This window comes from Cygnus olor, chromosome 8 (assembly GCF_009769625.2).
Source record: "Cygnus olor isolate bCygOlo1 chromosome 8, bCygOlo1.pri.v2, whole genome shotgun sequence".
In the NCBI taxonomy this organism is placed as follows: domain Eukaryota; kingdom Metazoa; phylum Chordata; class Aves; order Anseriformes; family Anatidae; genus Cygnus; species Cygnus olor.
The window spans coordinates 160359-171099 of record NC_049176.1 but is presented as its reverse complement, the minus strand read 5'-3'; the positions used below and the strand labels follow the sequence as shown (position 1 = coordinate 171099).

Below are 10741 nucleotides of genomic sequence, written 5' to 3'. Positions count from 1 at the left end.
CCATTTCCCAAAGAAAACGTATGGACAAAAAACTGTCTTCTGTGATTCAGCACAAATCTCAGCATACCATCAAACACTTTTCCAAAGAGGCTGGGTTCCTTAAAGGAACGGAAATTGATTCTCCTACCTGTTCCCCTAATAGCATGGGTGGTATATTTGCCTTAAAATCTCGATCTGTTTCATAAGGTCACTTAAGTGCTTTGATTGCTCGTTCACTGGAGGCACAGAAGGAAAGAACTGCCTGAAGCTGACCTGGAGTATAGGCCCGATAAGCCCGTGGCTTTCCTTTACTGCTGAACACCTGTTCCTGAACAACATGCAGTTCTCTTGGCCATATTGCAACTTGGAATACAAGTAATATCTGGGAGAGTAAATTATGGAGCATTATTTTGCTACCTGCCACACATGTTCTACAATCTAGTCTTTGCTTCCTACAGTCTCCACTGTAGGAGACAATCTACACCCCCTCCAGTAACCAGAGTGGTACAAAACCGACTGTCTTTCTGCCCTAGCAGCAGGGTGGAAGAAGGACTGAAAATGGATGGCACATCTCCAAGTTAGGGATCCCCCTCCTTCCTTTCACTGAATTGTTGGAGCAGCACTGCTCTGTGCAGGGAGGGTCTGTGGACCTTTGCAGAGGTGTATATGAGGGAGAACGTTGAGTTCGGTAGTGCCTCTGTTCCCAGACAGCAGATGAGAGGCAGATGTGTTCTTTCCCCAAATGACTAGCATCAGGAGGAAGATCCTTGGCATGCACAAAGGGAGGGACCTGACTCTTGAGAGACTCCTAGTGAGTTTGTAATGAGAAAATAATGTCAGAGATTACAGTGCTGTGCTTTTAAACTCAGTCTCCAGTACTTCCTCTCCCAGTGCCTGTATGTTTCAGAGCCAGCCACGCTCCTGTCCAATAAATGTTAATAGTCCCTGCCCAAGAAACTCAATGCAAGAGATGCTTCTGATTTATTTGTAGATTTGGATAATCAAGACATCATATTTCCTGCTATAAATGATATAGTTAGTTCTTTTGGTCATTTTTAGATCTTCAAGTGAAAGAAATAATGAGCTTACGAGGAAATTCTATGCCTAGTCCTGAGGGCTTGACTCCAGCAGAGCTCCCACTGTCCTCAATGACTAGAGGGTTGCTGTGCATGCAAGACCTTTGGGATCAGGATCAGTACACTTAAGAACATGCAAATCTGGTACAACATGCCAGCTGATCACAAAAGCCAGACCAGTTCTGTTTTCATCACTAAGGAATAGGAGCTGCCCTATTTTAGTGCTTGTTATACCTGCTATTTTTACATGCCAGTTTCTGGATGTGTCTGAAATATATGATTTTCAAGCAGTGTGAAATACCTCCTTAAAATTCCTTAAGTTGGTGACGCACACCCTCCAGGCACCTTTGAAAATGTTTGGGAGAAATTTGCCTCAATTGAAGTCAGTGAGAGTCTTACTACTGAGTTCAATAGTGCTGTGTCTTGCAGCATTCTACTGAATTCACTCATTCTGAGTTCACTGGTTGGCTGGCTTATTTAAAAAGTGTGGAAGGAAAAATGCTGCCTGAAAATAATTTTTCCACCAAAAAGATGATTATTGACTTCTATTCTAGAGTGTCCAAAAGTGTCACGACTCAGTAAAAGGTATGAGTTCATATATCATTCTTCATATTTATATACACACAACACAACAGAGCACATTTCTAATTCAACCTTTCTCTATTACTCTAAGCATTCTATGTCATTGAAGGAAAAGGATTAACACGATAAAAAAGTCTCTGTATTGGAAGGTACTTGTAATATTCTACCTTAACAGTGCAATTCACTACACCTTATAAAGGTAGCACCACTGTGTCTAGGTTAAGATTACTACTAAACAAAGAACTGTATACATTCTTTATATTTTCTTTTAGCTTCATTGAACATTTCTGAAAGACTCATTTTAATACATCAAAAAATTGTAGTTCTGTATAAATATATTGTTAATGCACCAAATGCACTAATTATAAAATGATTAAACTACAGAATATTTTGTAGGATTGTAGTCAGTCAAGCCCTGAAATGCTGACAATAAGAGAATTAGTGACAGATAACAAAACCAAAAGTCTTTTTGACTCTGTCACACAAGATAATTGGTAAGTGCTATGCTTTCATGGTTGTAGAGGAAATAATATGAGGGGAAAAAAAACCACAACAGGTACAGGGTCAGTAATAGCAACCTCATAGAAATACTGTAACACTGCTGGTATTAATAATTAAATGTACAAGAAATCTCAATAAATATTAAGTTATTTGCTAGAGACATCTATGCCAAATGGCTTTTTGTGTGCGTGCAGATGAACTGATTTATATCACAGAAACAGAGAATCTGTTTTAGTCAATCTTGCTTTTTTTCTCCTCAGAGCTGTAGAATTATAAAGTGCAAATCTGCTTAAGTTGGGCTTTTTTACATTTACAAAGGGCTACACCTGATTTAGCAATACTATTTTTATTTGTAATGACATAGACACATTTATTATACATTCTGTTAATCTTCAGACCTACATTTTGGCAGGATTAGGAATACGTAGACTTTAGGCTGCACATTAAGACTGAAGCACTTCAATACATTTGTTTTTTTTGCAAGCTAAGACTTAGTATTTGAAACAATCGTTTTGTTTCCTGCTCTCTGAACAATGAACTGCAGTAATCCTTCTGATGGTAATCACATTATTTTCTGTTTAAATTATATTGTGTTTGTACATTTATGGTGTCACTTAAAACAAAATCCAGCAGGTTTTCTTTTTAGGTATCTTTTAAGAAGAACAGAAGTGAATATTTTAAGAAAATGACACAAACTGAGTTTTCTAAAAGGTGCATACTTGCCAGTATGTATTTTATAAATATTTAAATGAAAGATGATCAGAAATGTATAAACAATTGTGGTAATGCTTTAGGAAGTGTATCTGTGTTCTACAGCTCAGTAGTAGATTTCCATACTGAAAGGATTAAAGGACTTACAATTGGCAAATACATGAACTGTTTTTCTCCTTTTTCTTATACAGCAAGTTGCATCATCATTTTTGATACATACTAATTAATTATGATATTCACATCTGGAGATGGTATGTAATGGAAATTGACAAAATGATTTCATTAAAATATTAATGCAGAAATTCACAACATTGGAAATGTACAACAATTTCTTTTTGATTATAATAATGAGAAACTTGTTTTTCATTTGCATGAGAATGGCAATTTAGTGTGGCAAGAGAGAGCTCCAACTGCATCCCTGCAGTTTATTGCCTTAGGTTTGCAAACTGCTTTAACAGCCATCAGCCAAGAAATGTACATGTCATCTGCAAATCACAAATCACAGATTTTGACTCGAGTGATTGCACAGGGAGAAGTGCTGAAGGGTTCATAGTGGCCAGAACAAGACTTAAAAGTGATGCGAAATAGGGAGCAAAAAGGGCTGCAATTGCCTTGGAGCCTAAAATAGACTGAGCTTCAATGCCACGGAAAAAATCACCAGCTTCTCCATCATTTCTTTAAAGGTCAGAATTTTTGTAGGTGGATTGGGAGCACAGTGGATTGCAGACGCGTTTAACAGCAGGGTATTTTCCGCTGCCATGACCAGTTAAGGAAGATTTTCAAAAACACATCTGCTGGTAAACAGTTTGGCCCTACTCTGGGTCATCTGCCTTATCTGTGCTCATTGCTGCATGAATTCTTACCTGGATAAAGTCCCAAACCTCACATCAGTCAAAGTTAGGCTTTCAGTACAGTCCATTACATTTTTTAGAGAGGTACCTCCGTGGCTTTCAGTTGGTTTTATGATGTGGGTCTGCTTCTTCACAAATGTATGAAGCACACTGGCAGCAGAGAAACAAAGCCTGCTGCTTCCCACTTCCTGTTCCTGTATTGCCCATCAGAAGGCAGAGCAAAACATGAAAGAATAAATGAAGGGAAAATAGATGACTTAAAGAATAACAAGGACTCTGGGAGAGGACTTCCCAGTGCTGCAAAAGAAGGATAGTTTCTGATGTCATTTCATATAATTTCAGACCACTAATATTATGCAGAAAATGATTTAAGAGGAACTCAAACACAAATTGCCTACAAACTAATCTAGAAGGCAGTAAACCCATTTTCTTTTTCCATCACTTTCACTCTAAAGGTGATTAAATGCCCCAATCTCTTCCTCCACTCTGCTATCATAGAAACTGAAGTTCTATCTGGAACTGGAAAGGTTAAAAAATAATCCTCCTTATTAAATGGGAGAAGCAAAAAGCAATTAAATAGAAAAAGGCCTTTGCAGGTTGGGCTTTCTGATGGGGAGTGTTTCTACACTTTACGCATAACTGTATGTTACTTAAATATCTCTAAGTAATTTAACTTTTCTAAATGTTTATTAGTCCGTGGTGAGCACACTGGATCCTCTTCTGGGATCAAGATATGAATTTATGAGAAGCGTAAAGTATTTAGATAGTTTCAAACACATTTCAGAGCACTTGCAACATCTGGGGAATGATTTCTACTTGGCTATTCTACTGTTTACTTAAGAGAGAAATGCAGGCAGTTTAACCAGCTGAGATTCCTTGTACCTGTAGTAGTTGAACCTGTTTGGCTTATGGTTATTACAATGAGTGTGTTATTTCCTTTGGAGTTCCTTTCCTCCCACCTCAACCTCTGCCACTCAAATTACAGCATACAGAAATTAGCTTCTTAACGTCTGTGAGTGAAAAAGAGAAAATCCCCACTAAAAGCAAGTGCCATGGGAAAAACTGAGAATTCTTCCCAACATATTCTCCTGGGAACCAGGACACTGGGAGAGCCTCAGAAAGCAAAATTAACTTAGGCAGTGAAAAGTGCTCTTCATGAAATATTCTGCTTTGGCTTTGAAAAGACTTGTAGCTGTGGTAGCCTACCCCTATGCAATTGCTACATCTAACTCACATGGGTTGCAATTATGTCTTCCAAAATAGCTCTTACAGTGCATCCGAAAGATTTGTCTGCACATTTATTATTTGAAGGTTTTGCTGTTCACACCTTGGACTTGAATTTGCAGTTTAAAAAGAACAACGCCATATTTTTGTTCAGTTTTTATCTCACCTTGCATTCACCTCCTGTGTCAACTATTTCTACTACAGCCCATCACAAGGTGGCTTATAACACCAGTCAAAGCCAATGGATATTTCAGAGGACTGAACACTAGTTTTTAACACAACTGGAAGTCACTGGAGAAAAAGCAGAAGAAAAGGAGAAGAGAAAAAAAAAAAAGAATCCACATACTGTGGTACTTCAGCAGTTAATGGTAAACCTTATTCCAACAAACTGAAGCCATCATCTCTCTGATATGTACCTGTTTTGTGGCTCACCCAGGCTTTCAAAGCTCTTTGCCAGTTTTAAGAGTCCTGCATTTTAACAGATGCTGCTGCTACATTGAGGAAGAGCTGTGGTTGTACATTATTATATTCCCTCCTTCTGTTTTCATTTACTGAACCTAGAGAGACTTTTTTCCCTTTTTTTCCACTGATCTTTTTCAGTCTTGTTAAGAGAAAAATACAAAGTTATATTGCTTCCATTTTTATGGTACAACTACTTGTGATTATCATAAGCCCATGAGCCAAGGACAACTCTCCCACCCAGATCTTACTAAAGCAAACTTGTTCTGCTTTATCTGGCTACATTCACCTACTCTTCCCCACTGAGCTGTCATGAGTCCTGAGGGGACTCAGGATGTAAATATTGGAAGAAAGGATTAAAGAAAAAGAAATTCAATAGACACATGGTAAGAAATTGAGGGAGGGATTGTTGCATCCCAAGAATCTAATGGATCTGATGAGCTTCTGTGCCACAGAAGGGAGGGAGGGAGGGAGGGAACACCATGGCACCAACTCATAGCTGATGACAGACCATAGGCTGGTCACTGTGAAGATTTAATAAAGCTTTCACACTTCATAGTATTTGCACATGTATTTTCTGACTCAGTCAAATGACTTTCTAATGATAGTGTGAAATCAGTCTCTGCAATCCAACTTTGCCATCACATCTGAAACTTTTCTTTGCTTCTCACTCTCTTTCTCAACCTCTTCCTGGCCCAGCCAGCCAATTCCCCCTCAACATGATCATTTGTTACCACGGGAAGGCAGTCCATTTCATGACGTCTTGTTCCTGGTTTAAACTAGAGAGGGCAACCTATAAGAAGGCCTGCAATTACTAGCAAAATGAATGGATGAAATACCTGTTTGCGGCTCTTTTCTTCTTTCCCTTCCAACAGTTATCTAAGGCAGCTACTGAGACCTAACTACTAAGGATCCATGCAAATATCTGCTGTGCTTGTCTGATCAATGATTCAATAGGCAAAGAGGGGTCTTTTTTTTCCATGCTCATCTTTGATTTCTGCACAGAACTATGCTAAGCTTGTGTTTCTCAGATGAAAGCAAGTGATACAGTTTATGCTAAAATGACAAAACAATTTGAAAGCGAATGTGTATAATGGAGAGAAGAACTTAAGCACAGGGTTGACATTATTACGTTTATTTCTCAGTGAGACCTGTCTTTTCATGACACTAATCAAAAAACTGGGTCACCTCACAATGGTAATTTCCTAGGAATCTTGAAATTCATGAGTCAATTTGATCCCTTTTTAGCTGAACATTCACTAAGCACAGTGAGACTGGTGGAACTCAGCTAGCTCATCAGACTTGTCATCGACTATATGTGAAGAGTTTATATCCTTAATGGGATCAAAGGTTTTATCAGTGATCCTTCGTAAATGTAAACAGGTGAAATATTTTTCTATCAGCATTGATTCCACACCTGACATTTCTTCTGTTGATCAGCTATTGGTTATTGTCCGTTATAAAATCAGACAAGGAAGGTTTATTACTTTCTTAACAACAAAGAGCCATGCCAAGGAACATCCCCCCATGTTTAAATCCATCTTGCAACAACTGAATATTAATAACATCATTTGCCATTGCCAAGGACAGATATAAAATAATGCTAGGCTGGACATTATGAGGAACTTCTCAAAATATTGTGCAGCGTTTTAAAATGCAGATCTCCCATTAAAGTCAAATAGAAGTCAGCCAGCTAAAATCCTAGTCATTCTTCAGAAATGTGGAACTAGAAGGGTCTCCAAAGAAGAATCTGTAAAATTAAAGCATCAGCAGAGAGTGCCATGCACTTAGCCTTTGTTGTCAACACAAAATTATGCTCTTTAGTGTCCTGAGTTAACTCTGAATATTCCCCTGCCGATCCATGAAATTGAGAACATTGTTGGGAATACCACACATTAAACATACTACAGCCATCAGTGAATTAAGGCTCATTATATTCTTTAGCTGTAGAATATGACCCTTGTTTGGCATAAAAAAGAAGTATTTGATGAAAGTGACTTACCTTTGGTATAACGAAGTTATAGCAATGCAGAAAAATAATCCTATTTCAGCAAATTACTTTTATTGGGGAAAAAGCTACAAAAAGAAATAGTTCTAGAAATAAATTATACCATTATAGAATGCAGTTAAATTATATTAAAAGGAAAAAAATGTTTCAAATCCTCGAAAAAAAAGATGAGAAATATTTTCTATTGTCAAACAACATTTCATTCTACCTCAAGTGAAGGGGATTTTAGAAAATTCTGATCCACCAAAGATAAAAAATAAATTGCTCTGAACTGCAAAAATTACCTGCTGCAAGAGTGACCAAGCCTGGAAATATGGCAAACGATATAAAGTTAAAAAGAAGAAAGAACATTTTTACCTAGATAGGATCAGATCAGTTTCTTCAGGTAGAGCATGAGTAACTTCAAGTCAGGTTCATGCAAGTCACTCATAACCGCAAAGGTAGAAGTGAGCCTCTGGGCTTAATGTGCAAGAGCTGATCCCTTGTTCCTAAATCCGCGTCAGTACTGACAGCTGGATCACCAGGAGTATGTCTATCCAGCATGGTACAGGCTGTACAGTGATACTGAAAAAGCACTGACCCAATACTGGTAGGGTACTGGGTGCAGGGTAAGTCTATCAGCTGATGAAGGGGTGCAGCTTTATTAGGTCAGGCAGAGCAAGAGCCATTCAGAGACACTGGACATGAAGCAGGAGTCATTCAGAGCTGCTGATGGTTCTCTGCACAGAAGAACCTCTTGCTGTGCAAAGCTTTAGGGCAGAAATTACCAGTAATCCTTTGTGTTCTAGTTTCCAACTCCTGCAAAAGAACATCACATGCCTAACATACCCAAAATCTGCATTTTGCTCTGCTCCGTTTCTTTTTTCATAAATTAATTTCCAGCAAAATCTTCACCCATGTTAATTTTGAAGTGCCCCAAACCTGCCTGATCTTGGACACTAGATAGACCTCTTGGCAGCTGCTAGCATGGTAGGAATGAGTCAATGAATTGTGGTAAATGTTAGACAACAGAGTGAGATAGAAAGATGTATTGAAATCAGTGAGATGATGTACAGAAGAAAAAAATAAAACATGAAATAAAATGAGACTGAGGTCAACATATTATTAGAGATCAGATTATCATTAATGTTAAGTTTGAATTCAGGTGAAATTAACACTCATCTCACAGAGCCAATGTAAAGAAAGTAGCTCTCCCCCAAATCTCCAGCTGAGATCCTCTGCTGATGGCCTGGCTATGCAAACACTTATCGCATGTAGATGACTAATGCAGATAATATCCCTGACACAGGGAGTGTTTCTCCATTTGATGAATAAACATGGCCTAGTGCAGGAGTAGATCTCAGTACTGCAAGCTCCTCAGAGTAGACTCTGCATTCTTTCCAAGACACTTCGTATCCCAATGGTTCTATACATTAAGAAGAATAAATAAAGTTTCCACATTAACAAGTACTCTTTTTATTCAATGCTTTGAAACTAAAAGTTATAACTCAAAAAGCCTAAATGAACATTGTTTTCCTCAATTCTGCCTTGCAGGAATGGCAGCAATAAGATTGCCTTGCAATGTTTGAACTGCACAACTGTGGCATATGATGACCTGTTTCAGTGAAACTATTCTATCCTTTGTTACAGGATGGCAAATTTTAGTTGCAACTTCAGGCACATTTTCAAAATAGCAGAATTTAATACAGAGTTTCAATGCAGATTCCTTATACTGAGCAGTTATTGGACATAAAAAACAGTCCTGTTTTCTCCCCCTCCCACTAAATAGCCTGACTTCTGAGCTAGTCACACTTCTTTGCTTACTTTCCTTCTGATTCCATGTCTCATGCAACACTGCATGCTCATCTTCAAGAAGGCTGGACACTGCCACCTCCCTTAATCGCTATAGAAGTGAACACTACCTTTACTCCCTTCCCAGAGATATCTTCTGAAGAGGCCTGCTTTTCAGGAAAAAGGTGACCAGCTAGTCACCTGCTCCAGGCTCTGTATATAAAGTATATGTAAGTCAGATCATTAAAATGCTTCAGCCCATTTCTCCATGAGGTCCGTTTGCCTGCCATATTTTAATGGCGTTTCCATATTCTGATTGTAAAAGTCTTAAGGAATAAGGAATTTTTTTATTATGCTCAAAAGTGGCTATGGTTTTAATGAAGTCATTGGTTATATGCACAGCCTAGTTCTGGTGTCTACTTTTCAAGACAGACCTTGGAAAGCTAGACAGGTTGAAGAAGGAAAAGGTAGTTTACAATTACACACTTTTAGATCATCCTGTATTTATGCTGTGATACTTAAGAAATACACCAGGTGCTAGTTATAATCCAGAAAAAAAATATGTATTTGAAATACAGCTCTTTAATTTGATGGGGGAAGGTGTAACAAAATCTAACATCTAGAAAAAGCTAGGTGAATTGTGGTTTGAAAGAAGATGCATATTTTAAACAGTGAAGTATTAGCTTACCCTGGTGTGTTTAGATGTCTTTGTCACTGAGCCTTTTGTTTTGTTTTGTCTTGTCAAAACTGGATCCTTTTTCAAAATCTGTGCTGACAGAGGGGTAGCCCAGCAGAATTAGGACAACATATCCAACTCAGAGTTTGTTTTCTGGGAATCACTTTATTTATGCACTTGTGCTATGCATGGGAAACCAGGTTTTCTGTGTCCACTGCCCATTCAGACTGCAACCGATCTGTGCACAGATTAACTGCAAAGGCTGTATTGCTCGGGAAGAGCCAGATCATGTTGTTACCCTTTGTGACCAGACTGGCTGGACATCACAGTTCTGTCTTACGGTAAAGCAGTCTCTCAGGTACGGGGAGTCATGGCACTACTAGGCACCAAGAAAACTTGTAGATGCTTGTGAGCAAAAGGTCTCAGTACAAGATGAGCATTACACTATCTTTTCACCTCACAGAGGTGTTTGAAAATAAATCAGTGTTTGCAGTTACTCAGACACTAAGTTATTTGGGAATTAGTTTTCCTCATTCAAGTTATTTAATGAGACACAATAAATTAGAGAATCCAAGAAAGACATCCAAAATCCCATCTTGAATGATAAAAGGATTGAAGTTTCATCTGAAGAAGATTATGTTTGACCTTATGACAAATGTGCTCTTACTCATCCTTTTTCCAGCCTTGCCCTTTCCATTACATTATCATTCTTCTCCCTCAAACAAGCACCAGGCTGTCTTTATGTCAGTCAGGAATGATGTAGGACACCCATGTTTATGCAGCTAATGAATACCAAAATCATCCAGCCCTAGCAGCTACATATCTACCATGTTCCACATCAGAAGAGCTAATGGTTTTAGCACCACTACTCTGGGTGACAGTAAACATAACATTTTAAATCTCG

The 10741-nt window shown here is 38.3% G+C and overlaps 1 long non-coding RNA gene across 1 annotated transcript in view; it reads right to left on the bottom strand.

Annotated features, from left to right (window-relative positions):
- Positions 1 to 8645: 8645 nt before the first annotated feature.
- The window catches only part of LOC121074195, a 33895-nt gene continuing 31799 nt past the window's right edge, over positions 8646 to 10741 (bottom strand). The window contains exon 4 of the long non-coding RNA XR_005822205.1: positions 8646 to 8796. This is a non-coding gene — a long non-coding RNA (uncharacterized LOC121074195). The remainder of the gene's footprint in view (positions 8797 to 10741) is intronic.